At 38.8% G+C, this 27,486-nt stretch overlaps 1 long non-coding RNA gene across 1 annotated transcript in view; it reads left to right on the forward strand.

The window, feature by feature from the left end:
* The window catches only part of LOC108714460, a 93,609-nt gene that overhangs the window by 19,221 nt on the left and 46,902 nt on the right, over positions 1-27,486 (forward strand). The gene's annotated exons all lie outside the window — the stretch shown is intronic.

The following is a 27,486-nucleotide window of genomic DNA, read 5'->3' on the forward strand; positions in this document are numbered from 1 at the left end:
AAGGTCAGCGGATGGAAGGAGGGAGCTGGGGTGCCCATCACACCCTGCCTATTGCCAATTAGGAATGAATCATTTGGTGGAAGTGCTGGCTGGTCATAGAGCAACATTGATTTTGCCCAGAGAAAGACTAAACTAGCTGCAGCATTGTCTGTGCATTTATAGTTTAACCCAGTATATACGGTAACACTATGCTCTTTTTCTCTATGGCACTTCTGTGAGTCTAACTTCTGCCTGCTAATGCCTGATTCTGGCTACATATTTAGAGATAGACCTGAATATCCTGAATATATGCTAAATATATATTTAATCCAGTTTATTAGTTAACCATACTTTTTCCTGGTTTGGAAGGGAACTTTTTAACTCATTCAACATTATCCCCTTTTCTGGCACAGTGCTTGAGTCTGGAACACGTGACATGATCATCTAACCTGAACCAGGAGAACAAACTCATAAAAAACAAACATCATGGAACATATAGCAATGATAAAAATAGAAGTAAGAAAAACTTGATTAAAAACAAACGCATTCATTTAATAATTTTTGGCATATTTATAACTTGTGGATTATAAGAAATACACCCTCTCGCTTTAATACATAAGCATTTGCACCTTTAATAATCTGCTCTCCATGCCCAGTCTGGATCTATGCTGTTATGATGACTGAGCTCCTTGGTAAAGTCTAATAAGCTTATATTTCTCAGTACAAATGGTATTATGCCTTATATACAGTCCATAGACAGGCCACAATATGTTTGGTAAATTGAGCTATGTGCTACATAGAACAGGCTGCATATAATATGAGCATTACTGTATGTGTGCACTAGGTTTTCCTCTGACAAGCCTACAGTGCAGAAAATATTCCAAAAATGGGGGGGTATTTAAATGGAAGTGCTAGTTTTAATGCAAATTCCCTGGTCCCTTGTCTCAAAAGTAAGTTTACAAAACAAGGGTTTTTAGTTACAAAGTTATGATCATAAGGTTGAAAAGCCACCATACCACGTCAAGGTAAACCAAACATGGTGGTCCCTAACTTGTTTGCCTCTGGCCATAGTATAAAAAGTCTCACTTCTCTGCATAGTAGCATTATCTGTAATCCGTGTCTATTGAACATTGGTTTCAGTCTGAAGGCTGAATCCTCCCCCGCCAGTATGTGGCTTTTAAAGGAGAGGAATTGTCCAAACCAAAGCTCATTTTTAAAAGTAAAGGGCCACATTAGTTTAAAAGCCGCATACTGACTCCAAAGTGGATCAGCATACAGTCCAAGGCACGAGAACAATGTGTAGCATTATACCCAAGCAACTATTCCTGCCCCAGTGAAGCTTACAATCTAAGATCCCTATCACATTCACACACACACTAGGGACAATTTTATCAGGAGCCAATTAAATTGTCTGTATGGTTTGGAGTGAGGGAGGAAAGACATACAGGCACAGAGGCTAGGAATGAACTCAGGACCCCAGTGCAGCAAGGCAGGACTGCTAAATACTTCACCATAAACGTAATATCCTAATTGCCCTCCGTTATTTCTCATAGCCTGCTTAGCAAAGTTATTAGTACATGTCCCTGGGAGCACTAAAGGGCACAACTGGCAGAGGTTTGATTTCCTAAGAGAAACTGTTTCCCATTAGCCTACATATATTTCCAACAAGATTGACACGTAGATTATAGATCTGCCCCAGTGACACTGAAAAATCTGTTATTAGCGTGCATGTCTATTATTCGCATGAAGCTGAGCAGCCGTTCCCCAGTCCTGTAAACAATGACGAGTCGGAGCCCAATGTCAGTGCTAATGTCAGCCACAAGCCAAGCTATATCAGGCCTGTCCAGTCTAACTGCCTGCAGAATGGGAATAGGGCTGAGTGTCAGTCACTTGCTTAACGTAAACCACTGGGAAGACAATCCCATGTTATCTTATTCCTTTCATCCAAAGCACAAATTCTATTACAAGTATAATAGAGGATGTTATCTTAAAGGCATATTAACACTGAGGATCAGGCACAGCCAAGTGAAAATGCTCTCTCAGAACAAGCTCTAGCTCCTCTTTGTAGTTAATCTGCTGATAAAATAGATAGGCAACCAGTTGTACATATTCCATACACCTCTGCAAGGATAAAGCCCCTCTCTGCCCTGTTGTAAAAGCAAAGCAAGTGGTACGTTTTATGCCCAGTGAGGGGGAAGCAGGTTCAGGTATAGGACCTGTTATCCAGAATGCTTGGGACCTTGGGTTTTCCAGATAAGGTGTCTTTCCTTTATTGGGATTTCCATACACAAATCTGAATTTATCTCATATTTTATTAAAAAAAACACAACTAAACTCCGATGCCCAATTTTAGCCGAATCAGATCGCTGTAAAACTCAATAAAACCAGATGGCTCTAATTTTTGGTGCTTTTTTCCCAAATTGCTCAAATTTTAGAGTTACTGTATGAAAACACATAAAAAGTTGGATTTCCGGGCTAAACCCAGCACAGACCACGAAAACTTCAAATTGAAGTAGGTGCCTCTCCCATTGAATTGTACAGGACCTCGACAGGTCTGAGATGGTGGATTTTCAGATTCTGGCTTTTTTTGCAGCATCTTGGGTATAAGAAATCTCCAAAAATTCGAGATTTTAACATTTGGATTTTTTTTTAACTAGAAAATTATTTAAACATTTAATACACACAAAAGGATTGTTTTGACTCCAATAAGGATTAAGTATATCTTGGTTGGGATTAAGTACAATGTTTTATTATTACAGAGAAACATTTAAAAATGTGAATTATTTAATTTAAAATGGATTCTATGGGAGACGGCCTTCCTGTAATTCTGAGCTTTCTGGATAGCAGGTTTCTGCAAAACAGATCCCATACCTGTACTGATATATCCTGTAACTTAGATTCTACCGTGTCATGCACCATCTTTGCTCTTAATTACACATGACACAAGCTCTCTGTTTCCTACTGCCTTATTTGTCTTTGTCCCAGCCCCATACAGAACTAAGCAATAATAATAAATATTAAATAAAAAAAAACATCAGCAATAAAGCATAAATGACTGATTTCCTCATGGCTAATGTCAAGCTGCTTGCAGAAACCTACGTGAAAACTAAGCAGCCTATTTCCACCATTGTGGATACCAAGCAAAAACAGATGGCTATTGTGTGTGATAGGGCTACAGTGAGCAAGATGGTACAGTTTTTGCAATACTTTTCTGGTTCTGTCTAGTTTTGTAAAGGATCAACACTATCTCACCATTCTATAGAAGCCTAGGTTGGAAAAGAATAAGCACGAGGCCCCTAGGTATATGCATAGCTTTAAATGAATTGTTGCCCAGTTAGGGTTTATATGTGTTAAAATATAATGTACTATTATTTTGCTCTTGTACAGTTTATATAAAATCAGCTGCTGTGTGGCCATGGGGGCATTCATTCAATGTGAAATTGGGCTATAAGTAGGGTTGCCACTTTTTCTGGAAAAAAAAATATATTTATCTTTTTGTCTATTAATAACATTGGGATCATACATCATTTTTACCGGCCAGGTGGCAACCCTAACTATAAGTCACATGTTCACACAGCACATAAAATAAGGTGTTTACAATACTATGGGTTTAGTTCTTACACATCTTCTTTTGCTCTCTAAAGGACTATAACATGGAAGCCTTTCCCATGTACAGGTGTGGGACCTGTTAGCCAGAATGCTCTGGACCTGGGGATTTCAGATTTCTTTATGTTATTTGGATCTCCATACCTTAAGTCTGCTCATTCAAACATTTATTAAGCCCAATACGTTTGTTTTGCCTCCAATAAGACTTAATTATATCTTGGTTAGGATCAAGTACAAGGTACTTTTTTATTATTACTGAGAAAAAAGAAACAGAGAATTTTTTTTTAGTTATTTAATTATAATGAAGTCTATGGGGTATATTTATCAAAGAGTGAATTTAGAGATCGCCTCAGTCCACTAGCATGGGATTTTGAAAGGCGTATTTATCAAAGGATGAACTTTCACTTTCACCCATTAATCAGTACTCTTTTAAAAATCCCATAGAAATGAATAGAGAGTGGCGGAATTTTACTCTAGCGGGAGATGGCCTTCCCAAAATCTGGAGCTTTCTGGATAACTGGTTTCCAGATAACTTCAGGGCTGGTCATACAATATAAATATTCAAGTGAACTAATATCTGTGCTTTATGGTGTTGCTGGTGTTTATTTCTGGTCTGGTCCTTATGTCTAACATGCAGAGTGAATTGTTGGGTCAGTTCTACTTCTGTCTGTGTCATAAAACCATTGTGTTCATTTATTTTGTCTTGTAAGAGATTGTTATGGTGTCAGATATTTGTTATGATTCAGTGCTGTAAATTTGACTCTGGTTCTGAAAGTACAAAGCCAGAGCATTGCATGGTGGGTAAATGTAGGAGAAGATGAACACTGGGAAAAGTTAGAGGACCAGCAGCAGCTCATACAGGGCAATAGGGGTGAGCTACTCTCCACTGGCCTTATTCACATTCACTTATTAGAAATTAATTTAGATCCACTCTTCATGGCTGTATAGAAATCAGTACAATCTACAGCAAGTGTCTGAGAGCAATGTTAGTTAACTGTGCATGATGTGGCATTAATGAATTCTAATGGAGGGAGGTGGCAATCTTCATAGGCCAGTAAAATAAAGCAACAGAAAAATCACAGACATACAGATACATGTAGACACTTGGGGGCAGATTTACATAGGGTCGAATATCGCGGGTTAATTAACCCTCGATATTCGACTGCCGAAGGTAAATCCTTTGACTTCGAATATCGAAGTCGAAGGATTTACCACAATTAGTTCGATCGAACGATTTTAATCCATCAATCGAACGATTTTTCTACTACCAAAAAAAGCTTAGAAAGCCTATGGGGACCTTCCCCATAGGCTAACATTGCACCTCGGTAGGTTTTACTTGCCGAGATTGGGGGTCGAAGTTTTTTTTAAAGAGACAGTACTTTGACTATTGAATGGTCGAATAGTTGAACGATTTTTAGTTCGAATCGTTCGATTCGAAGTCGTAGTCGAAGGTCAAAGTAGCCAATTCGATGGTCAAAGTAGCCAAAAAAATCATTCGAAATTCGACGTTTTTTTTATTCTATTCCTTCACTCAAACTAAGTAAATGTGCCCCATATTGTCTGAATTGTCATTGCCAGCATATGAGTTTTCCTGTTGAATAAAATGCAAGTAGTCCCTCATCTTAGTGGGTTTCCCCAGACATCAACCTTCTCTCAGTAATTGGTGCATGTCTGTCCGGTGCATGTAATGATTGCTGGATTAGTAGGTACCCCCTGCCCCCTCATATTCGCTGTTGGATTTAACAGCAAGTATTTGCAACTGTCCTATTTACCATATACTGTAGGTACTTTTATACAACTGCTGCTCTAGGCATGAGTTCACTGCTGCCTATATAGTAGATACAGACCTGATCTTCCTACTTCAAAACTGTGTTGCCACCAGGCTGTTACTAGGGAAGAATACAATTTGGCAATAGAAAAGTGTCACTAAAATGATGTGTAGCTAGTCCAGGTACTGGGCCAGTGCCATAGATACTGGGGGGCAGGCTGGACTGGCAATCTGTGGGCTGCTATAAGGTGCCATTGAAAGTCAGTATTTAGTGGGCTGGTGGGGGCTGTTTGGGCCTCTGTGTACCTGAAATACCAGGACCTATTTTAATTCTCAATCCGGACCTGCTGGGGGGGGGGGTATCCCACATCAAATGGGGCCTGTCAATGCTGCAGCCTGGAGACAGCACTTCTTGCATTACTGTAATGGGTACAATCATCTGATGTTTTTTGTTGGAAAGGCTTCATTTTCCTGCCAAGGTTTTACTGAGAACAATCAGTGGTTTTATGGTAGGGCATGAAGTGCATTGTCACCAGAATTAAAGGGGCTTCTTTGGGGAAAAAGTTGAAATAATGCAATATGACGTATATTTAGGGTTGCCACCTTTTTAAAAATCTTTTACCGGCTGCTGGGGGGCGGGACACAAAGGGGCGGACAGTGACGTCAAAAGGGGGGGGCCGTGATGTCAAAAGGGGCGGGGCCACACCACGGACGCCCTGGACGCTAGAAGAAGTAAAAGAAAAGGTAAGTTCCAGGGGATTGGGGGCAGGCTGAGGGCTCCTTTTGATCGTATTACAAATTTACCGGCAGCTACATTGCCGGTGAAATACCGGCCGGGTGGCAACCCTACGTATATTAATATGATAACCTCTCATTACTACTGCTTCATCATCTTCTCAACAATCAACCAAAAAAGAGAAAACAAGTCAATTCATTAGAACAAATTCCTGACAAAGAATCTGTGTTACAGAAGCAACTCATTTGGTTTATCCTGATGTCTTTTTTTTTTGTTTTCATTCCTTCTTGATTCAGAGTAGGAATAGCCTCTTCACTACATTGCAGCTGATTTTATCTTTCCTCTAATGGCCACCTTGTGGCCTGCTCAGGGCATCACAAAAGGTTCTTCTCACAGTTGCAGAGTACAGGTATGGGACCTGTTATCCAGAATGCCAGGGACCTGGGGTTTTCTGGATAATGGATCTTTCCATAATTTGCCTTAAGTTTACTTGCAAATCAAGTAAACATTAAATAAATCCAATAGGCTGATTTTGCCTCCAATAAGGATTAATTATATCTTAGTTTGGATCAAGTACAATTTACTGTTTTATTAGTACAGAGAAAAAGGAAATCATGTTTAAAAGTTAGGATTATTTGGATAAAATAGAGTCTATTGGAAACAGCCTTCATTTAATTCTGAGCTTTCGACATAACAGATCCCATACCTGTATTTCAATATGCAGAATCTGTTCATTTGTTGATTTAATTTGTATAAACATGTAACCAAATGGCATCAGCTGGAATAAGCACAGTAAGGGTTAAGAGTCTGTAAGTTTCTGGGATACATAGGGGTTAGAGAGAAGGGGTCTGCTAGCAATACAGGAAGGCTGGGGCCATACAAATGGGATGTCCACTTGGAAAATAATATTTGGTGGGTGTTGGAGGTTTCATTTTTGGTACTTAAAGGGGTGGTTCTCCTTTAAATAAACTTTTTGTATGTTCTATGGCCAATTCAAATTTTCAATTGGTTTTCATTACTTATTTTTTTTTATAGTTTTTTCATTATTTGCCTTTTTCTTATGACTCTTTCCAGTTCTGAAATGGGGGTCACTGACCCCATCTAAAAACAAATACTCTGTAAGCCTACAAATGTATTTTTATTACTACTTTTAATTACTTCCCTTTTTATTCAGGCCCTCTCCTATTTATATGCCAGTCTCTTATTCAAAGCAACCAGACTGCTGAAATTGCAAACGGGAGAGCTGCTGAATAAAAAAACTAAACTCAAAAAACACAAATAATAAAAAATGAAATCCAAATGCAAATTGTCTCAGAATATCACTCTCTACATCATACTAAAAGTTAAATCAAAGGTAAACTACCCCTTTAATGAACTAAGAAGTTGTTACATAATAAAATAGATCTTTTGTACATGTATTTCTGTCTGCCCGGAATATCCAAGAGCAGAGCATCCTGAATAACCTAGCACTAGTTACCTTAGCACCTTGGCTACTCTAGCACCCTGGGTACCATAAAACAGTGGCATCTATGGAGGAATAGTCTATTTAAAGCACATTTCTACCAGATGAAAGTCAGCAGTAAAAATGTCAGCTACAGATACCTTTGATTATCAACAGCAATAGTCTCATTTATCCTGCAGAGATCAGGAGCAGTATGATATCCGTGCCTCGTGCCTAACCTGCACATTATTAGTATGTCAGCCCTTGTGCTCTGTGCTCTAGAGATAAGCAGTGTGGGCCCCACATAGAAAGCCACATGCTGGAGAATGAATGGTGTTACTGCATTACTCTGAATAGAATCACTTGTATAATGAGGCACACAGTCCTTCTAAATGCCATTATTTCAGCAATAAGCTAATCATTGTCCGAGGATTTCTGCTGGGGTCTATAGGAGAAGACTTTGATGAACTAACTAGTATTTGTTGTTCTACAATATTGCAGACTGCTGAGAGAGTCCACAGTGGCATGTCTAAGTTGCCTCCAATTGGAGATGCACCAACTGAAACGTTCCATATGAAATTTGTTCCAGGGACACACAGCACCAATAAGATGTTTGCTATTAAATAGCAGAACAGGAACTTTTTGCAGCTTTTAGTCAGAGTAAATGAAAAGTGATTTTGTGTTTCCTGGAAATCTCAGACACACCCATTGATCAAGGACAAAGTGCGGCAGAAAAGAGTCGGTGCTTGTAGTCAGGTCCGGACTGAGACTTAAAATAGGCCCTGGCATTTCAGGTACACAGAGGCCCAATCAGCCCACATAGAGGCCCCAATAAGCCTCCACCAGCCCACTAAATACTGACTTTCTATGGGACCTTATAGCAGCCCCTCTGGCATTTGCCAGAACCCACAGATTGCCAGTCTGGGCCTGCTTGTAGTTAAAGGAGAAGTTTAAAAAGACACTTATCAGGACAAACCTCATAACAATGGCCTTAAATATTACTCTAAAGCCAGATACCGTGTCTTCCAACCACAAAACTTAGCCAGAAACTCAGTTTTCAGAAAGTTTAAAAATACAGAGGAGTCCTATTTAAACAAATACTTCTTAATTTTTCTATTATTTGCTTTTTCTTGCAAATAATATGAGAATAAATGGCAATTGATAAGAATTAAGCTTGTATTATTCAGTGTTGTTAGCAAAACAAGCATATAGGATTTAGTGATGTGTGGCTGGGGGACAGCGAATATAGCCGACAATGTAGTGACAGCAACACCGAGGTTGTGCCAACTTCCATGAAAAGCCAAGACCAATTGCAAAGTTGCTAGGAATAGGTCATTCTATAACATATTAAAAGTTAAGATAAAGGTGAAACCACCCCTTAAATATTCCCCGGGGCAACCATATAGATCCCATGCTCAGCTGTTTAGCCATAGTCTGCACTGAGCCTTTATAAGAAGATTTAGGCATGGAAATGGTTCTTGAGAGCAGTTCTTGAAGTTTATCTCAGAGATTAGAAGGCAGCCTGCAATAAAAACAGCCTCAAGAAGTATCAGTTGGGGATTAGCAGGTTCCCTATAGAATGAAGCACAGCTGCTACGTGACCTTTGGGGTGTCATTTGTACTTACTTTGGACAATCATTTCAGAATACGTTTTTATCTTTCTCTTTCAGAATAGGACTCCAGTCACTGTGTCACTTATACATATATCTTTATCTTCTTCCCTTCCTTGGTTGCTGATTATTGAAATGTTATTAACCTCCATAGTACTTAACTTAATTAATTGAAGCAGCTTCTTTTTTATTGGTTAAACAGATGTGCATATAGTTACAGCAATGGTCCTCTGAAAGTCATTTTAAAGTTAAATATTTTACCAGAATTCTCTCTTCTCTCTTGCACTAAACAGCACAATGGCCCAAACAGTGGAGATGTGGGGGAGGGATCAGGCCAATCAGGATACAGAGCAGCCTGAGGACCAGTTTAGATCTAAATAAGACTGTGACTTATTGTGATTCTTACTTGTTGCCTGGATACATTAGCATTAGTCATTATCCAGTAGTTTGTGGTCCTTCTTATAATCTTTTTTTAACTGTGAAAAATGTTAATACTATGTTGTATGCAAAAATACTGGATATGCATGCAATGATTTGTGGGCAACTAATATGTCCAAACTGCCTTAGTTAGTAGAACCCTACATTGGTGGTCCACAAAAAAAATTAATTCTGTGATCTTCTTATATCTACTAAACATTTTTTGTTTGGTTCAAGACCAAAGACCAACTTTGTCCAGGGTCCTCCTTGATGGTGCAACCTTTGGCCAGGACTCCCTTAGTCCAGTAAATGAGTATAGATATAGAAAAATATTGGTGTTTTAGTCATCCAGCCATAGTTCCAAGTATATCTAAGTCAACAAATACTTATTCACTGCAAATTTTACCAAAATTACCTTCAAGCTGGGTTTTCCAGGAGGGCAAGTACATCATCGTATCTGACTTTTAGGCTGAGGCCTCACTGCCACAGTTTAGGAGCCATTGCTCTATTTGAAAGACCACATTAATGCTCCAGTCAAACTTAAGTTAAAGAGATGCATTTTGAAAATCAATGCAGAGAAGAAATCTCCCTTCTTTACTAACAATAATATCAGGGGACTTGTCTGAGCCTTCCAAAATAATATCATAATACGAATGGGAAACAGTGATTTCAACCACTTCATCTCTTGAAACTGGCCATTGCTGCAGAGAAGGCTAAACCTCCAAGAAACTTCACATATGGTTGCATCTATTGGTGATAACTTGAAACTGGCTTTCTATCACCTGACCATTAAGTCACTTTGATTCTAAAATGAGTTACTTAACATATTCATTATATTTGCCCTATGGGATAGAAAACCTCATTATTATTTAATGTGGGAGCCCTGGAAGGATGTAAGCCAGGCCAAAGTCAGTATGACTATTAAATAGTATGTCAAATAATGTAGTAGCCATTGTACTATATTATTTTGATTTGGTACTTAAAAAGGTAATCTGCCCTTACTATATTTTTTCCTTTTTTTAAATATTTGTCTGTTTAGCACTTTTGAAAATGGACTATTTGAAAATAAATATGACAATTTAGATTTCCATTCATCCAGGTCATGGTATATCTAGTATAGGTAAATCTAAAAACAACGGGACTTGCTGAGGAATCAATGAAGAAGTCTCACTACTCATCCGAGCAGCTTCTTCAGTTCAACTGACTGGTGTGGGAAATTCTCGGCATATAAACTCTTCCACTAATCCAATCACAATGGCACATTGTAAAGGTGGCCATACACGGGCAGATAAATCTGCCGATATCGGTCGTTTGGACCGATTTGACAGCTTATTGGCCGTGTATGGGGGCTTCCGACGGGTCTTCCTGATCGATATCTGGCCACGATATCGATCGGGAAGGTTGGATTTTTACCCCACGGACCCGTCGGAGCCACTTGGCGCATCGTAATTCGATCGTTCGGCCATACGACCGAACGCTCGAATTACCCCCGATATAACCACGCAGTTTAGTGGCATATCGGGGAAAGATCCGCTCGTTTGGCGATGTTGCCAAACGAGCGGATCTTTGAGTCTATGGCCACCTTAACTCTTCAAAGAGGTGACATTTGAAGAAATTCACAGAGGTGTTGATTCATTGTAGTTACTGTGATAGGATTATCCAATGTATCATGCAACTCCTAGAAGGAGGTGTTACTTGTGAGAGTTGCATGAATGGATGTGTGAAGTGTTCTGAATCCGCGGGGGTACAGATGTTAGAACAGCAATGTGTGTAGCAGACAGGTGGTGTCGAAGGCCCCCGCCTCTGTTCAGGGATGGTTTCTCCACCTTGACATGAATCGCCTCTTTCACGCCTCGTTCAAACCAGCGGTCTTCTTTATCCAAGATTTGGACCTTGCTATCTTCAAAGGAGTGTCCCTTGTCTTTTAGGTGTAGAAAGACAGCTGAGTTTTGCCCTGTAGAGTTCTCCCTCCTGTGCTGAGCCATTCGCTTGGAGAGCAGTTGTTTTGTCTCCCCAATGTATAGATCTGTACACTCCTCGCTACACTGGACTCCGTATACCACATTGCTTTGTTTTCTTTTGGTGTTGGATACTTTGGGTGTACCAGTTTATGTCTGTGTGTTGCTAGGTTTGAAAAACACAGGGACGAGGTGTTTGTTGAAAATCCTCCTGAGTTTCTCAGATGCTCCAGATACATATGGGATGACTATGTTTCGCTTACTATGTGTCTCTGGGCAATAATAAAAATAATGGAAATAAAATTAACAAATCAGAACAATATTGGGGGGGGGGGGTTGAAGGAGATAAGAAACTGACTAGGTGACCATTTATAAATAATATGACCTGGAATGTGTGACTGCCCCTGGGCTGCCAACCAAGAAATGTGGCATTTAGAGCTGCCATGAGGAGGTGAGTGGGTGCATAGTGAAAAGGTGGCAGCTGGTGTGCCTCTAGCTATGCCATTGCTTACATTCATTCAAATTTCTTGACCCCAAAACAAGGGAGTACATCATCTAGCAGGTATCTCACAGCATACATATAATGTATAAAGTGAGCACTGTGCTACAAAGTAAATATGTGTGTGTTGTGTCAAAACTTCAAATAGAGACTGTCCAGAAAAGAACTCTGAAGTTCTGCGTTTCCTCTCCAGAACAGTTTCTGCTGATGCCTGGAAAGCGTTTGCATTTTCTTTATAACAATCATCTATTTATAGGGCTCAAATTATATGCCGAGAGCAGCATAAATACCAAGGCCTGTTATTAAGCTGTCACTGTTCCAGTTCTCCTTAAAAAAATAATCTTCACAGTGCAGATATCTCATTAAAACCAGAAAACATTTTCCTGACTGAAGAATCACCAGTGTTTAACTTTCAGATGATCAGGCGATTCTTTGTTACGCTCCTATTAAATGAATTACCTGTTCCTCTCCGTGCATCTTCTTATTCGCTCCTGCAATTCCAAAGTCATCTCAACTGCCTCAGTGCCAGAGCGTTGGCCAGATTAGATGTTAATCAATGAACTCTGTTCCTGCTCTTTAATATAATGGCAAAACTCTTTTTACTCTATCAGTGGGGTTCTCCACCAGTGACAACCTGTTCATCCTTTAGAAAATAATTTATATATATTATATAGCTTTTTAGCTCATTTGCAGATGACAGTATGGATCTATCAGGACTTGCTTGGTGCTCTAGCAGATGAACATTAGAGGATCCCTGTACTTCATAAGAAGTCAAAGGTGGGGGTTGTCTATAAATAAAGGGATGTGAAATAAAAGTCACGGCCAGTCAAAAGTAAACAAAAATGCATGTTTCCTTTATGTCATAGCTTGTAGCCTTGTACAGAAAGCTACTGTACCTTATTCCATGCTAACGTAGATATTAAACAAACTGTGGGACTGGTCCACCCGTGGAATCTGGAGCAGTGGCAGGGGGTGGGGGAATCAGTCTGAAGGCCAGTTGGGGTGAGATCTGAGGTCAATGGAAATTTTAAGGAGAAAACATATTTGTGCCCCTAGATATTGTTGGACCTTTGGATGAATAAATGATATAGCAATGTTTTCTTAAATTGGTATCCTTGTTATGAGCCAAGTGTGACAATGACCAAAGGTTGGCCTTCTAGTAGGAGCTTGAACCAAAACAGTGTAACCAGTACTGCCCTGTAGTAAGCAATCCACTGCAGGAAAATGTAAGGGTTTAGTGGCTTTGACATGGTATGCAGAGATCCCAACACAAGGACAGTATAACTTCTGGTGGAGTTGCCCTAAAGTCCGTAGGCTTAGTTAGTGCTGGAAAAGTTTCTGAATCTTAAACGTAAACATCGAATCAAATTTAGTGCAAATGTTACATTACTCCACCCAGTGCTTGAATTGGGAACAGAAAGGTGAAAGGATGGTGTGTGTGTGGCATGTGGATAAAGCCACGTGTGTAAATAGATATGCAGAAATCCTAAATCCAGTTCTGCAGGTGTAAATACAGTGTCTGACTGGGCCGACGGGACACCGGGAAAAAACCTGGTGGCCCAGACCTGCTCCCCCATAAAGAAGTAAACCTGTGCTTCTTGTTGGCGTGGGCACATTCAGCGTGCTGTGTTCGGACTATTAGAGGTCGGGAGTGGGCCTCCGGGGACTGACAGGAGGGCCCTTCGTTTGCAGCCGCGGTGGGCCCCCAAGGCTCCAGTCCGACTCTGTGTACATATGTGTGCATGGTGGCACTTTAAAGGAGAATTAACCCCTCCCCCCGAAAGATTACAAAGCAGCGGAATATGGTGCCCTGGAGCTCTGCTGGGTTTTTCTGGATAAGGGAATTTGCATTGCCATACTTTAAATTCGCTAAAAAATCATTTAAACATTAAATAAACCCATTACGATTGTTTTGCCACCTATATGTATTCATACAGCTTAGTTACCATGACCAGCTCACTTGCCAAGTACAAGGTACTGTTTATTATCAAAGAGAAAAAGGAAATCGTTAAACAAAATTAATATAATTTGCTTAAAACAGACATTATGGAAGATTCAATTCTTGAAATTCTGAGCTTTCTGAATAATGGGTTTCCAAAAGAGGGATCCTATTCCAGTAGTAGCCTGTAGTCTGTATCAGGAATGAATCACTTCCATAGTATTTTCACTCTTAGAACATTCTTGTTACCTGCATTTCACTCTTTCAGACATGATATTAAGACCGAATATGGAAATTTTGTACCTTGTGTGAAAATTCTTCAATAGAATAATCATGAACAAACAAGACATCTTTTACACCCATTTTCTGGTTCTAAAATGTTATTATGAGAGGAACAAGGGGACTGAGAGAGGAAAGTAAAGAAACATGGAATCATTTTTTTCTGAAAATACTTTTCTTTTTCTGGCTGTTTACTTAACTGCTCCCCCGTCAGTCACAGGATATGTCCATCCAAACGGCAGTGTTCTGTATACTGAGATAGCTCTCAAGCTAGTTTTTCCTGCTGTCCATAGCAAAAGTAATTTCGATGCTATTCTACAGGGCATTTCTGTTCGCTTTATTTACCATTAAATAATGAAACGCCAGCAGTCTCCATACAGAGATACCTAGCACATCTGAAAGCATTGCTGCATCTTATTATTAGCCAGGGACACATTTAAAGATATATATTTTAAATTAGATATCAGTGGTGTGAAAGACATTGGAAGGGTAAAGGAAAGCAGGGGGGTTTCACTCTCACTTGGTTCCACCAAGGTCCCATTCGGTGCATTCAGAGTAATTGCAAAACTGCTGCTGATGCCCAATGTTTTCATCAAAAAGATTTGAAACAAACCTGAGAGTTATAGGAGAATCCAGCAGTTGCTTTATTATCTGCTTTTAAAGATTAAGAACCAAGACGGGAGCCTGTTCGTTTGTCAAATGCATGGTGGGAAATATAGCAAGCATTTATTCACCCGGCTAAGGGCAATATCAGCAGCATGAACATTTTGACAATCACATTAACTTGTGTAGATTTAATACTTTGTAGCTATATTTCCTGCTGTCAAATAGAGATTTTTATGAAAAATGTTGACCCCCCCCATCAAAAAAATATCCTTCTGCTGCGAAATAGAGTGGATCTCTAATTGGTGTTTAGCTGTCACTGTTAAATTGCAGTCCCTGTGGATTAAAAAGGGTGACGTATATTAAGTATTTTGGCTTGAATATTAAAGAAATTTGAGAGAAAACACATTGTAATTTAGTGGGACAGAACTGGATTTGTATGACTCAAAGTCAGAGTAAACTTTATTGTCATCTCAGCAGTGTACAAATACACAGTGAGACGTACCACGTATGGATGCCTGGCAATGCATCAACTGCTTGGATTAAGGGCAAGAACTACATTAATAAGAAACAGTGCTGGGTTATTTAACCTATCAAAAGTGACCAACTAGCTGGTCAATGTTTTAGGGTTATAAGTGGACCCACCCTTTTATCAGTATAATGCTACCCTAACTGAACATGTAGGCCAGGCTCCTGTGTGCCATCCACACATCCGGCTAGGAACATTCCTCTTTAAAGGAGAACTCAACCCTAAAAATGAATATGGCTAAAAATGCCATATTTTATATACTGAACGTATTGCACCAGCCTAAAGTTTCAGCTTGTCAATAGCAGCAATGATCCAGGACTTCAAACTTGTCACAGGGGGTCACCATCTTGGAAAGTGTCTGTGACACTCACATGCTCAGTGGGCTCTGAGCAGCTGTTGAGAAGCGAAGCTTGGGGGTCGTCGCTAATTATCAAGCAGAAAATTATGTTGGCCTGTAATATATGCTGATGCTACAGGGCTGATTATTAAATTCTGATGGTAATTGCACTGATTTCTGTGGTGCCATGTTGTAGTTATCTGTATTAATTACTAATCAACCTTATATTGTGACATTTATATTCTATGTGTACTGTTTATTGTGAGTCGGTCCCTAAGATCAGTAAGTGACAGCAGCACAGAGCATGTGCAGTGAATCAGCAGAAATGAAGATGGGGAGCTACTGGGGCATCTTTAGACACACAGATCTTTACTGCTAAAGGGCTGTGGTTGCCTTGGGCTGGTACAGAAGCCCAAAACATAATGTACAACATTTCTAGCTACCTCTTTAGTAAGGCTTTAGTTCTCCTTTAAATCCAGGTTTACTCAGGGTCACCTTGTGCTTATAAAGGGATACATCTTTGGCCTTCAAATAGCTGTTAGGGTTTAAGCCACACTATTTGCTCTTTACTTCACATTATTGTTTTTTTTTTTTAATGAGATACACTGTTAGCCTAGCTGAAGGAAAACATAGCATCCAATCCGCAAGTATCATTTAACAGTCACCTCTTCATAAGCAAGCATCTTATTGGTTGCTATGGGTTACTGCACCTGGGTAAACTTGTCTCTGTTTATTACATATGGGGAATTGTATCTATTTCATATAAAGTAGAACGTTTGTCCATTTGTTTGGGTGTTCTTTGAGTTGCTACAACATTACCAAATACTATGAAACCTCTCAGGCACCATCCTCTAATCCCTAAGTATACAGGTGCATCTTAGGGACCCTGTTATGTGTTCTTGCATGTTACCATAAATCATTTATTTGAACATGGAATGCACTCTCGCCTATGAGAAAGTTAAAGGAACAGTTAAAATCAAAAAATGAAATTGTTTTTTTTTAAAATAATACAAATATAATGCAGTGTTGCCCTGCACTGGTAAAACTGATGTGTTTGCTTCAGAAACACTACTATTGTTTGTTTATATATATATATATATATATATATATATATATATATATATATATATATATATATATATATATATATATAATTAAATTGTTAAATCTGGTTGAAAGAAGACAAAGTCCATCAAGTCCAACTCCTCCAAAAGAAAACCCAGCATCCATACACACACCCCTCCCTACTTCACATAAATTCTATATACCCATACCTATACTAACTATAGAGTTTAGTATCAGAATAGCCTTTGATATTCTGTCTGTTCAAGAAATCATCCAAGTCATTCTTAAAGTCATTAACTGAATCAGCCATCACAACATCACCCAGCAGTGCATTCCACAACCTCACTGTCCTGACTGTGAAGAACCACCTACGTTGCTTCAAATGAAAGTTCTTTTCTTCTAGTCTGAAGGGGAGGCCTCTGGTACGGTGATCCACTTTATGGGTAAAAAGGTCCCCTGCTATTTGTCTATAATGTCCTCTAATGTACTTGTAAAGTGTAATCATGTCCCCTCGCAAGTGCCTTTTTTCCAGAGAAAACAACCCCAACCTTGACAGTCTACCCTCATAATTTAAGTCTTCCGTCCCTCTAACCAGTTTAGTTGCACTTAGTCTCTGCACTCTCTCCAGCTCATTTATATCCCTCTTAAGGACTGGAGTCCAAAACTGAACTGCATACTCCAGATGAGGCCTCACCAGGGACCTATAAAGAGTTATTGCCCTTTTTTATGCAAGACAGAACTTTATTTGCTTTAGTAGCCACAGAATGACACTGCCAAGAATTAGACAACTTGTTATCTTCAAAAAACCCATAGATTCTTATAATTTAAAGAAAACTCCCAACACACTGCCATTTAGTGTATAACTTGTATTTATATTATGTTTCCATAACTTTGCATAACTTTGCATTTATCTACATTGAACCTCATTTTCCAGTTTGCTGCCCAGTTTCCCAACTTAGACAAATTACTAAGCATCCATGCATCCTGCATGGAACCTATAGTTCTGCAAAATTTAGTATCATCTGCAAAAATAGAAACAGTTATATCAATGCCCACCTCCAGGTCATTAATAAACAAGTTGAAAAGCAAGGGACCTAGTACAGAGCCCTGCGGTTTTCCACTAACAACACTGGTCCAATTAGAAAATGTTCCATTTACCACCACTCTTTGTAGTCTATCTTTTAGCCAGTTCTCTATCCAGGTACAAATACTATGTTCCAGGCCAACATTCCTTCATTTAACCAGTAACCTTTTGTGTGGCACTGTATCAAATGCTTTAGCAAAGTCTAAGTAAATCACATCCACTGCCATCCCAGAATCGAGGTCTCTACTTACCTTCTAATAAAAAGAAATTCAGTTAGTCTGGCAAGATCTATTACTCATAAAACCATGCTGGCACTAACTCATAGTATTAGTATTTGCTATGAAGTCCAGTTTCTTATGCTTTATTAACCCTTTGAAAAGCTTCCCTACCACTGACATCAGACTAACTGGCCTATAAGCTGCTGTGTAGCAATGGGGGAGCCATTCAAAGGAGAAAAGGCTCAGGTTACACAGCAGATAGCAGAACTTTGTAGAACATAATGGTGTTATCTGTTATCCACTATTTAACCTGTCTTTTTTCAATTTTCGCCATTGCTACACAGCAGCTTGTGTATATGAACTATAGTAGAGTTTCTGAAGCAAACAGGTCAGTTTTACCAGTACAGGGCAACAGTACATTTTATTTTCATTACTTTAAAAAACTTTAATCTTTTTGGCGTTATTGTTCCTTTAATGACCATTGGACAAAAACATCTTTTTGTGGGGCCCAATAACAAATCATGAATAGTTCATATAAATAGTAGAATTACGAATTAAAACACTAATAAGTTAAATCATAAGGGGTCAGTGGGGTTTTCATGTGCATTATCTTTGATTTATGTGTAAGTTTCTTTGTAAGTTACAAAAGTTCCTAGGCAAGTCATGGAAGTGTTTACAGAAGATACACAATTTGTTACTTTTCTCTATGCAGCCGAGACCCCAATTTGGATCAAAGTTTCACTGGGCCCAGGAAACCATTCCCTCCTCTACAATGGCGCCCATGATTATACCTAAACTAATTTACAATGACAATTGTGTTACCTGTGTATTCTGCTCCAGGCAATGCTAGTTGAAACCAAGTTCTATTTATACTGGCGTGCAGAAGCTTTCCCTTTGAGAAACCTGAAGTTCTGACAATACCTCCTGCACCCCGGCCTTGATGGGCACCAGGCCACAAGTTCTTTCCAGTCGGGCAATCGCCACGAATATAAAGAGCAGGAATTCCCTCTCTGCCATCAAAAAATTTAACGTTTTTAATGAAAATATCACCCATTAAGAAATTAAAACCAAAATCCCTAAATAGAATTTATTAATGAACATTTCTGTGGCAGAAATAAACTCCAGACTTCTCATGATGTATATAGTCCTTACACGCTTCAACAAATAATTGTATAGAAGAAAATTGTGGGTGTGTAAATGTTGCTCAGAAAAGCAGATTATATTTGATATATCATATTCATGGTTTGAACACATAGCAGGAGATCTCAGAAGTGTTTTGGTACTCACAAGTCGCAAAGTCTCTGGCAAAATTCAGATGAGTCCTTTATTTTATTCATTTTTATTATACCAGTTAAGAGGCGTGAAAAATTGCCTTCAAAATTTGTTTGTTCAATTTTACACACATATAAACAACATGAAATTCAGAGATAATTTTGATCTCGTTTTTTTTTTTCTTTAAACATTTGACTTAAAAAAAACACCCTGTTTCATAATGTAAAACGCCTGTGAATTACTTTCAATTAATATATATATCTACATATATACGTTATTTTCATTTAAAGTTTCTTGTCCCTTTAAAACGATTTATTTGTAAACAGCAGAGGAGGAATCATAGTAAACATTTTTTTTTCCATTTTCTTATTTGTGAACACATTTAAAAAAACTTAAAAAAAAAATATCAAGTCAGAAAAAAAGTTTTTATCACAGTTCTGGCTTTCTGTTCACCAAAATGAGCTACTTTCAGTTTTCTCCTAGACACTGGTGTCACTTCCTGTATGAATGGCTACAACTTCCTGTTTTCCAAATGCCTGTTTGGAAATGTAAAGATTCTAATAGCCTTGTCTTATTTGTTCCAGCCGATTCACATAATTCATGTGGGTCCAAGTGAAAAGCACAGTTTAATCTACACGTGTGATGCATTCTTCTATCATGTTATACAGTACAGGATTTCAGATCATCGTTATATAGTCAAGACCTTGGGGAGAAGAAAATGAGTCATTTATGTGGAAAACTGCACTTTTTCATGAACTTTTTTGTTTTACTTTGATTAATACAGTTAATATATTTGGGAAATTTTAGGCTTTGAAACAGACATAGGAAATTATACTTTATTAGGATAATTGTTTCACTCCCAGAATTACTGATCCATATATAGCCACTGTTATCTTATCTATTCCCATTTAGCATTTCTAATTGGAACATAATCAAGGTCAAAGAAGCATACCTATTTCCTATATATAAATATTAAATCAGTCAATGTAGAAGTCCTAATGCAGAATTCAATCCCTTAAACTACTTTTCAGGTGTTCTTTTCAGTATTTTAGTGAACCGTTCTTCGTTTTTCATAGATTTGGTGAATTCTTGTCTCTATCAGGGCTGGCCTTGGGGGAGTTTGTGTAGGAAGCTCCAGAATGCTTTTATTCTTTCTATGTAGTACCCCAGACTAACTGCCAACACATAGCGGCTTTTGGAAGATATAGCAGATCCTAAACTGGGCAATATAATCCCATATATGAATAGCCAGTATCCATAGATCTGACTGAACTGTAGATTGTAGACAGCTGCCTAGATAGTTCCACATTGGCTGGTTGCTCTCATACACATACTTGTTTGTGGGTACAGATTTGCTCTATTTTATAATATAACAGTGAGCATTGTTGGGAAAATCAGCATAATATCAGGAGTCCTTACATGTTCTGATGATACGCTTTGGTTGGAAATGAACTAGTGAAATTATTGTGTTTGCCTGGGCCTATGCACTAAATCGGTAGATTATATTTGTTATATATAAATTTGTTGAAATTTGCAATATTTGGCACAAGGCATCATTTACCTGAAGGCCAGCCCTGGTCAGTATTTGTATTCTGACCCACCCACCAGGGGAAGGTTCAGTCAAATTCACCTGGGATTTTAGCTTAACGCTTGTTAAGCACGTTGAAAAATATCCAAACATTTCATTAACGTATTGACTGTCAGACAATCTAATAAACTGTTAAATGGAAATAAAAACCAAAAAACTTTTTAATTTCTGCCCCAGCTTTACTAAAATTGTGTAATAGATTTTCAAACTTCCCATTCTATCATTGTTACAGTGCACCTGTGTCTAGGCAATGGATGCCGTGATACAGACCATCAACCAATACGCGCATACCTCTTACTAACATGCCCCACTTGTCATCACACACCTCTAGTATATTACGGAGAAGGGAGCATGTGAACTGGGGGATTACCTTGGTCTGCTAGGTCACAATCAATGGGAAATTTAAAATCGAAGTAGCAAGCTTCACTCTTGCATTTAAAAACTTTGTAAGCACTGGAGTAGATAATAAAAGCTTTGGTGTTCATGTCCCTTTAAATAATATACAATACTGGATTTGCCTATACAATTGTGTTTGTCATTCCTTTATGGAGTGCTGCTTCTTGTCATGTTTTGGCACTTGTACCTCCTGCTTAATTTGCTGTCAGTCAGGTGGTTCACGTTTGTGATGAATGTAGCTTTTTTTAGTCTGAACTCTAGCTATGGTGAGACCAGAAAGCACTGCATGATACTGAATGGGTTTGTATATGTAGCAGCATCTAAAGAAATGACATGTCAGCCTGGAAAACAGCTGCTCAAGGAAAAATAACTAAAAAAAAAAACTAAACAATGTAATAAATTATATAGAGTAACCAACCACACAAGAGAAAATCTATTCAAGAAATGAAGTTTCCTATACATCAACGGCACAAATTTCTACAGCCGAAAAGTGGAAAGCCACCAATAATAGAAATTATTACACGTTGAGTTTACAAAGGAGGCTGACTGTATTTATATCAGTATCCCTGAACAAACTAATCCTTTCAAACCTTAATGTGGCCAACAGCCCCTTAGGGGTGCAATGAGTGTGAAACTGACACATCAGAGTTTAGTTGTTCTCCAAGTAAGACTTAAATCCTATCTTATTTCCACTTGGGGGCATGTGTATCAAGGCATGGTATCCACTGGTCATAATACTGAAGCATAATGTTATATTGCTACGAATTTGGGTGCTGAACCATGAGACCAACTCTCTAATATTTCCAACTTGTGAGGTCTGAAAAAGAGAAGTACTCTGACACAGCGATCACTTCCTTTACCCAGATGACATCATTTCTTCTCTCCTCTTGCAACCATCCGTGGAATGTAATTGGCAGAGTAAAGCTGGTCATACATGTACCTGTACTATCATATGAGACTGTATTCTGTATGGAGGATATGGATATCAGTGGGTTCAGAGATCAGGCAAGATAAAAAAATCTTATCTGCTCAATTTATTACATCTGACAACGTATGGAGCATCAGCAGATAAGAAAGTGAAGAAGAGTCACAGATCCTGTTCACTTCCATCTATTCTGAGCTGTCTGTCCAAATGATCAGAACAATAGAAAGGCATCCATACCAGATCTGGGCCCCTTGTATGTGTTCTGTCCATTTGCCCCATTGATTGGATACCTACAAGGATCTTCCTATGCATGGCCAGCTTTGCATGCAAATACTCATAATGAGAAATGGATAAGGCTAACTTATTTAATTGCAAGAACTTTTAAATAGACAATTCTGTTTGATGTCCTGCAAGTGATAGCCATTCTAAGTACTGAGAGTTTTGAAAGTTGGCTACTTTTCCTAATTCTACAATATATTGTAGATTATAGAAGTATTGATGTGCAAATTAATAGGGATGCACCAATTCCAGGATTCGGTTCGGGATTCGGCCAGGATCCGGCCTTTTTCAGCAGGATTTGGCCGAATCCTTCTGCCCGACCGAACCGAATCCTATTTTGCGTATGCAAATTAGGGTCGGGAAGGGAAATCGCGTGACTTTTTGTCACAAAACCAGGAAGTAAAAAATGTTTTCCCCTTCCCACCCCAATTTGCATATGCAAATTAGGATTGGGTTCGGTATTCGGACAAATCTCTCGCAAAGGATTCGGGGGTTCGGCCGAATCCAAAATAGTGGATTCGGTGCATCCCTAGAAATTAATAACATGAATTAAAATGACATATTAACAGGTAACAAGTGTTACTATACATAAGCTTTTGTACTGTTAAAGGGACCCACAACTATGTGTAAAGAAGGACAATGTCATTGCTTCCTCTAGTTACTGATTCCCGTGAAATCCTGCTCCATGATATGAAAGTAATCACTTGTTAATGGTGCATTTTAAACCTACTGCTTCCTTGTTGCTGAACATATTTATATCTGTATCTGTTTAACTGGCCTACTGCCATACACTATATATACTGTATATATGTATTTCCAACACATGGCATGAGAAAATATATATAGCATGCTTATGTTTAAATTTTTGCTCTTGCAACACACATTCTTGTAAATCACTACCAGAAAAGAAGTGTCTTTATTTGTAGTGAGTTTATTGTCAAGAGTGTTTGCCACGATCACTAACTAGCTGACTGATTCATAACTGCACATGTAGTACCCCACTCCTACTGTATTTCAGCCTAGTTACCACTTCTTGGGAAGCACAAGATAATTTATTGGAATGTCGTCAGTTATGTAATCCGCTAGCTGCCTCTAATGCTGTAACAGACCTGTGAGCCTTTCTTTTGTAGGTCGCTGTTTACCTCTATTTACAAGACTACTTGGTCCCTGTATTTTGGTGTCCAGTACACAGCTTCTTACATTTTTTGCCTCTGCCCACAAGCCCCTTGCCAGAGAAATAGGGATATTAATAGTGTTGCTTGCACTGATTATGGTACATAGAGCACTGAAGTATAACTTTATTGATAAAGCGCTACAAGGATTTGCTACATTGTATAATTTTCATTGTGTTTTTGGGGATGCTACATTTTAAAGGAATTGTTCAGTATAAAAATAAAATCTGGGTAAAGAGGCTGTACAAAATAAAAAATGTTTTCAATATAGTTAGTTAAGCAAAAATGTAATGTATAAAGCCTGGAGTGACTGGATGTCTAACATAATAGCCGGAACACTACTTCCTGCTTTGCAGCTCACTTGGTTTCCACTGATTGCTTACCAGGCAGTAACCAATCAGGGACTTGAGGGGGGGGGCACGTGTCAGAACTAAAAAGCAGGAAGTAGTGTTCTGACTAACTATATTAGAAACATTTTTTTTTTGACTATTTACCCAGTTTTTAATTTTGTTCAGCATTGCAAAATCATGCAAGTAACCATACTGTGATTTCACTATAATTCACACCCATCTGACGATAGGATTTGCTTTGCTGAGCTTTATTTTTCATTTCAATTACTTTCAGGCAAGATGTGTGTAGTCCTGGAGCCTGGCAAGGGGTCAATATAACACTGCCCTTTCTATAGTGGCCAAGGAAGCTGCTATTGATATTTAGTATATTTGCTCAGTGGCTAACATATAAAGCAAGCTCCAAGCTCAGGGGGAAAGCTGGTAGTAAACAGGGTCAGTGTTACACAGTTTCTGTTATGTTGGCCACTGCCCGGCTTATTGCTGCTTTGACATATTGATATTTCAGTGTGTTATATTTTTTGTTTGAGGAAACTGGCAGTGATTGGGTGGTGGCAGCAGTCTGTATGTGGGAAAGCAGTGACAGTAGAAAGGGAAATCACTAAGAGCAACCGGCACCACAATTCCTACCACTAATATGTGAGAACGGGATAGACGCTAATTACATTTAATGACATTAAACATTAAGGTTAATTAAATTACCTTAACCATCCATTGGTCAAGAAATGATACTGTTTTGTGCATTAGAAACTGGGACAAATTATGTCTGGGCAAATTTTACCCATCAACATACATAATTGGGCACATGTTGGCTGCCTTGTACCATCAAGGACCTGTGACATTCACACATTCCAGATCTAAAACTGGTTCCAGGGATTCATCCACTGGCCTGTACGTTGGTGCAAAGGCTCTGCCTGGTGTATATCCCATAATATTTAATTGCTGAAGGGGTGAAGTGCATGGAGGTGCCTTTTTTGTTACCCACATCTACTAGGGGGTCACTAAATAAGAGGCCATTGTAATTAGGAGGGAGCAGAGTTGACCCAGAGTTGTCTCCGTAATATTAATTCCATGCCACAAGCATTAGCCATTAGGCAATGAGAGCTAGTGCATGTGCTTTGCATTGATTTGCAGCATCACAGAATAATTTTAAGGACACAAATCAATGCTGCTTGTTTAATCACTAAAATACTTTCTGCTCAGTGGGTGGACAGTTGGTCGCTACAATGGACCAAAGCACCAGGAAACCTGGTTTGATTTATAGCAGTTCCTGGTGAACTCGGGCGGTTTAAGTAGGACCTCCTATGCACTGACACTGTCTATAATGAACTGAATATGTATGTGTGAATAGTGTACTGTACAAATAAGCTTCACCCATAATAAAATGCTTCATATAACTAATCAGTGAAACATAACACACAGCCCAGGGCACTGTTTAAGTAATGAATTAAACAAACGTGCTCATGTACCTCAGTACTGTTACAGAGCCGCAGATATCCCTTGGATACATCATTACACACACACTCCGTTAATATGAATGTGTAATTATTGCCACCCTGTAAACATAACTGAGACCTTCCATTGTCTTCATAATGTTCAACATGCATGCTCTTTATATAACTTTATATGATATCTATCTTAAAAGGCTGTGTGTAAATGTAACAGCATGTTGTTTTGTAAGTATTTCTATGAGGATGCAAAAAGTCATATTTTTAATCGTATCATGAGAATGAGCTTCTCTTACTTTCTCTCCTGCTATGTAACACCATGAAGATGTACCAGGTGTGCTTGTGGCAGCATTTTTAAGAGTGCAAATGTTGGCTGCAGAATGTTGGACACACTCAGTTGGCACGTTATAGCCATGGTATGAAAAGTTTTGTCATTTTTTTATACTATATCTGTTTAAGAATCTTTGCCCAGGCATATTTTATGTTGGACATAGCGGAACACTGTAGTCTGGGTATCAAGAAACTGTCCTCCAGAAGTCCCTAAACTGAAGTTCAAGCCGCTAATACAAATCCCTGACAAAAATGCAACCCACTCTAGCTGTTGTACCAAGCATCTTCATAGGGACAGAATGAATGATCTCGGCCAGTGCTGTGCAACCTTTTAAAGTAATGAAAGGATTATTGATCATATTTTATGTATGTATGTATGTGTGTGTGTATATATATATATATATATATATCAATCATATATTATTAGAATTATGAAGGCTTATCAAGAATACATGTGCCTAGTGCAAAACCAGATGCAAATCATCAGGCAACAGAGCCTTGTGGCTACACTCGAGTTATAAGCTGCATGTACAGCAGCAACGTCCCTTTGTGAATAAGATTTAAGAGCTGACACTTTTGCATACGTTTAGCACTTTGCACTTGTTCTTGCATTCATTAATGAGCCTTATAATACCATTCAGAGAAATCTATGGAAGCCTTGAGCAGTCTGGGGCCATACAAATCCCTTGGGGGCCATATCTGGCCTGCGGGTCTCACTGTTCAGATTATCATCATATACTACAGTACGTTTTTTCAAATTCATAAGGTCATGAATAAAAAAAACTTGGAGAAATAGCACAAAAGGGTCCATTTCAAAACAGACATAATAATGAAAATTTGTTGAATACTCATAGAAACATTTGTGTTGCATCGTGAACCTTGATACAAATACCTCCAAGTGGAAATGTAACCATGGCACCATGGTGTAGAGATGTATTTTTATTTAAAGGAGACAGTCTCGCCTGGAACAAAGACACGCATTGTGCCCTGTTCACAGACCTTAAAAGTTGGCACAAAAACAATGTCAGTGTCGCATCATGATTAAATGGCTTCATAAATTATAAGTTAATTGGTTGTCATTTCTAAGGTGGCTTCAGAAATTTGGCACATGTAATAAGAGCCTGGCATTGGACGGCTCATGAAATTGGCACAAAATAAGAGCATCTCACCACCAGGACAGAGCTCTTTCAAATGGCACATGAAGAAGAAAAATAATAGAGAGCCAATAACCTTGAACATATATGACCAATGGCTCAGGGAAATGGCACAAGAATACAGAGCCTTGAAAACTTTAGGAATAGGTGTCTTCGGGCAGGACACACAAGCTTCTCCCTCTGTGTCACTAGAAATTCATCAAAAAGTCTATCAAAAAAGTCTCAAACACTTATTTACAAAAATTAAATAACTTAACAGTGGGCGGTATGGTCCCGTCCCATGTATTTTGATGACTGAAGCGGCACCCTGATTTCTCTCCCCTCACATTCAACGTGATGGAAGGACTAAATGGAGGCAAGGTTGATGCTTCCCATTTTCTCCAGCTATATCCGAATGTCACCCAAGAGGTGACATCACCGAGGTGAAGGTTAATGCCCTTATGGTCATACAGTAGTTTTTTTGTGCTAGGAGACTGCCCTCAATCACCTGCATTCAGCACACACAGC

This window comes from Xenopus laevis, chromosome 4L, assembly GCF_017654675.1.
Source record: "Xenopus laevis strain J_2021 chromosome 4L, Xenopus_laevis_v10.1, whole genome shotgun sequence".
Taxonomy (NCBI): domain Eukaryota; kingdom Metazoa; phylum Chordata; class Amphibia; order Anura; family Pipidae; genus Xenopus; species Xenopus laevis.